We start from the raw sequence: 5,155 nt of genomic DNA on the forward strand, positions 1-5,155 counted from the left end.
GTGAGTCAATTTGCTAACTTTTGCATTGTTTATAATTTGTGGGCCCTGAAATTTCTATTTGGTTCGCTTAGTGGTAACTAATGATTAACTATAATTTTCTTTAAATGTCTAAAATCCAACATGTATTCCAGACCTTTTTCCAGAGGCTCCACATATGTTGAGGCATGGCTTCAAACCTCAGGTTGGCAGTTTACAGGTGTACCCTCACCTTTACTACCTGCTTTAACAAAGCCTCAAAAAAATCCAAACATGAGCACATAGGGTCCTCTCAGATGTATATAGTCATATGAATTAATTTGACTTTCAATATTTCCTGGAATATGTCAGAGTTTTTCAAATCCAGCTATGGATATCTTTCATTCTCAGACTTTCCTTTTAAGTTCAGCTTCATGTTTGGCTCAATTGCGCTCATTATCCTAGGCATGCATGTTGTTAAACAATTGTTACTGATTGTTTGTGACAAGCACCCTTAGGGAAAGGCTGATTGCACTGGGAGAGTTCCAAGTCAGGTCAAATAAAGGCAAAATCTGAGATTTGAGTTTTCCAGGGAATTCTCTGAGAGTTCAAAAGCACCTTTTTATTTTTTTAAATGGTGCTTTGAGGGAGCTTCAGAACTGTTCCATTATACCCAGTAGCTGCTAGTCTGCTCATTTTCATCATAATTGTGAGCTTTTGGTTTACAAAAGTACCATAGAGCTGGAAAATAGACCAGGTAAAAGTGCTACACAATACACAAATTTAGACATGAGTCTGCTTTTCTTCAATAGTTGTTTCTTGAATTATTTTAAACTTTTCAGTTAATTTATAGAATTCTGAAAAATAAACTTTTTCCAGTGCTATTATGTTTATAGAGGAGTTTTGGGTATCTTAGAGAACTTTCATCTACAATTCCAACTGCTATTACTTATAATAGTGGTTCCTAACTTTTGTTGATTCAGTAATATTTTGGAATGAAATAGTTATGTTCTTGGTATGCCAATCATTTACTTTCTTAGATACATCAGTAACTGGTCAATAATTGATGCAGGAGAAATCTAATCCCCAATGTGCTAGATGTCAGAAGTGCTGAGTTCACATCCTCTGAAATCAAAATATGACTTCTTAAGGATAAATGCAGTTAAGATTAGAAAAGGTTTATTGCAGAATACGAAGAGCTCCTGAGAGATAGAAGGGGTCCTATAGTAGTAGGCTTCACCGAGTTACTTTCTCCAAGAATGCTTTATAGGACAAAATCACAAGATAGGTATGATGTGGGTCAGACTATAATCAACAAGTAAGATTACAAGTGTAGCACATCAGCTAACATTGATCCAATAGACATGCAGGTTATGGGGCTGACAGCATCAACCTTGGCTTACTTATTACTTTTAATGCCAAGAACATCTTGGGGAAGGGATAGATTCAGGTGCACCGGTCACCCTTTCAGATATTTGATGAATATCTGAATTTAGTGGACAGAACAGTACAAACTGGAGTACAGTCTCAGGGACTTGTCTTCTTCAGAGGTGCCTCCAGTCAACTCCAGTTTTGATGTGTTCTCATCTTTTACACTGAGTGCCTTCAGGCCTGTCCCTGTCTGATGGTCTACTAATTTATACTCAGTTTAGCTGTTTATCATATAAAGATATAATGATGATTATGCTAAACATTCATGCATGCACTATGTGAGTCATTACAAATCACTTTACATATTTAACGTTTAATTTCTCAATCCTTTAATTTTCAAGTTTATGTGACAAAAATACAAAGATATTGAGCAGTTTGGAAGCGTTGCTTAAGCAGTGGAAAAAGTTGGAACCCCAGTATTCCAACAAATAAGAAATGAAAGACATTTTTGGAATTCATGTAGACTTTAGTAGCCATCAGACGTCTCCTGAATGATACTAATGGGTCAAATATTAAGAAATATAAAAAGTTATTTGATAAAGATTTCTATCATTTTTGCTTTATATTGTGTTAACAAGATAGATGCCTTTTAAAAAAGAGGAAATGCTTTTTAATTTTTATATGCCAAGAAGATTTGAGTGAGGACGTACTATGTGTCAAATACAAGTCTATTTAGCCATCATCACCAGTGAATAAAACAGACAAGCTGATTAAAAATATATTGCATATTAGAGAAATTTGAAGGCTATTTCACATATCAATGATACAGTAAAAATTTGAGCTAAGGTAAATTTTATTTGTCATATCTTGTTCTATTCTGTTGCATGTAAGATCTTAATCATTCCATATTTTAATAGTTATATTAACAGTAACAGCTATTATGTTACAGTTAAATATACTTTGATTTTCATCTTTAGGTAGAGATATGAAGTTGCAACTATTGTGTGAGAAATAACTTGCACGTATTTTATAAGGAAGATAATAAAATTTTAGGAATTTTTCCTAATTTCTCTAACTAGAAGATTTAGGGCTAAACTCATTTAATTTTATTTGAGAATTCACCAAACCTGGTCTGATTTTATCAGTCCCTTAACCCATTTCCCATGCTGTATCTCAAGAATGTGGTTCATAAACCATAGAATTTATATTTATGTTAATTTAGTAGTCAATAATGTTTCCATATTCTAATATTTCTTACATATAGGTAGAGTAGGAAGAAAAAAACTTGAACGTCTTGTTTTGCAAACTTCAAACATTTTTGAAATTTAAAAATCACCTTTTCATTTACTTTGTTGCATTAGCCTTACCTTTGAAGTAGAAATCATTTGGAAGATACACTTAAATACCACATTAAATCCTTTCACTTAAAAAAGAGGAATTCTTCTTCATTATTAGTGGACTAGTAAACCAGTATAGCCATTATAGAAATCAGTAGAGATGCCTCCGAAAACCAAAACTAGAAATTCCATTTGACCAGCTATTTCCCTTCTAGGTAGCTGCCCTGAGGAGTTAAAATCATCGTATTACAGAAAAGAATGCATACCCATTTTTATAGGACCACAAATCATCACAGCTGAATCTTGAAAGCAGACCTCATATCTATCAAAAGTGGGTGGATGGAAGAAATGTGGCATTTACAGATCATGGAGTAGTACTTTGCCAAAAGGAAGGTCAGTTCTGAGCCGTTTGTGGGGAAATGCATATACCTTGACACCATCATGCTGACAGGCTGCTCCTTCTAAAAGTGGCCTAGCAATTAAACATTACTGGGTTCCGGGCTGCTCACCTCTCCCTCTAGAGTCACATTCCAGGTTCTTGTGCTCTGGAACAAAGAAATGGAAGAAACAAGCAAAAAGTGACAGCCAAGCATATTTGAGAAAGTAAAAATGAAGAGTGAGGGAGAAGCTGGCTGTGCTAAGCAAGCTTGAGTCAAGTAAAAGGAAACAGGCAACACAAAAGACCCTAGAGATAGAGTGGGTCACCATAAGTAAAGTCTCGACAGTGGGCTCCTCCTGGCGCCTACATCTTTATACGTTGCCCAGATCTCAAGGAAGCCTGGGAGAGCTTCTCCATATGGGTCCTCAGAAGTGATGCTGAGATCCGGTTTCAGGCTGATGCCAGGTCTAGAGGATCCCACTGAAAACCTGCTGGACTTCCTGTGAGAAGTCCACTTCCAGGACTTTGAGAACCATTCTATCCATGTGATTAACAGGTCTCATCACCTTCCCCAGCCACTGTGCCACATCTCAGTCTCCTATCTCAGTAACATTAAGTGAAATAAAGTATACACTCAAGCTTAAATATCACATTGTTTATATGGGAAAATCCGAGTAAAAATAATGAATAAAATAAAAGATAATAGCAAGGAAGGACATAGATCATTTTCAGCAGGGAAGAGGATCAAGAGATCAAGAAAGGAGGGAGAGTGGGAAAGGATTAGAGAAGAAAACAAGAATTTGGGAGCCAGGTGTGGTGATGCACACCTGTAATCCCAGCACTTAGGGATACTACCGCAGGAGGATCTCCTGGAGTTGAGGCTAGCCTAGACTATATAGTGAATTCAAGCACAGTCTGAATTCACATAGGAAAACCTGTCTCAAAAAAATTAAAAGAAAAGAAAGAAGAAGAAGAAGAGGAGGAGGAGGAGGAGGAGGAGGAGGAGGAGGAAGAAGAGAAAGAAGAAGAAGAATAGAGAAGAAAACAGGGAATTGAGATATGTTAAGTACATGTGAGCCCACTCCAAACAAGGAATGTAACAATTATGTACTACAAATACACACACACACACACACACACACACACACACACACACACACACAAAATTAGTGGAAAGATAGGGTGGGAAAGGAGGGAAGGGAAAGGAGATGAAAAAGGAATTAAGAAATGTTATGCACATGTAATAACTTCCCACAAGGAATGTAAACATTAGATATTATGCATACGTACTAACAAACCAAAATAATAGAAAATACAAATTTTAAAAAATAATATTGGATTTATCATAGGATATTGAGCCATTCAAAACGTATCACAATAAATTAGTTTTAACTTGGTATACTTAGAAAATCCCAACTTCAGCCGTTTATGGAGAAGACAAGATATTATCATTGGAAACTGTACTAACCAATCACCTGCCCAGTTTCCACAGTACCTTGCAATCACATTTTATATATTAAAGCCAGGAGCAATGTAATATTTTTGGTATTAATTTTCAAGTGCTTAAACATATGTTTTTGTCTACACTGAAAATATCATTTACATTTTTTTTGGAATTTCACAGAAGTACTTTCTATTTCGATATTTAAAATAAAATTTATGCTCAAAGAATTCTTGTTAGCTATTCCAGAGGACAAATTTGGCAATTACAAGCTTCTTGCATATTGTCCTATTTCATTTAAATCCTATTAGATATGTAGTAATAAATATACTTACAATTCTCTTTCATGGAAATAAATTATTTTCAATTGCTTTGCAGCACTGTAACGATAATTCATAAAGGACTCGAGATGCACTTTGTAAGCAGCCTTTTGTTTTGATAAATATTAAAGTGTACACTAATAGTAGTTAACAACTATTTTTAGACTACTATTTTAATGACAGGATGAAGATAAATACATGAATTGAAAGAGTTAACATTTGATTTCATTATGAAGGGTGCCGTATTGAGCTCAGAAGTACTTTTCTTTCATATTGCCTTTTTAACACAAGTCTAATTATGACATTGCAGAATAAATTTAACTACAAACTGTTTATCACTATCTATGTGTAG

Source organism: Cavia porcellus, unplaced genomic scaffold (genome assembly GCF_034190915.1).
Source record: "Cavia porcellus strain 051 isolate PalLab524CR breed Dunkin Hartley unplaced genomic scaffold, mCavPor4.1 scaffold_1, whole genome shotgun sequence".
In the NCBI taxonomy this organism is placed as follows: Eukaryota; Metazoa; Chordata; class Mammalia; order Rodentia; family Caviidae; genus Cavia; species Cavia porcellus.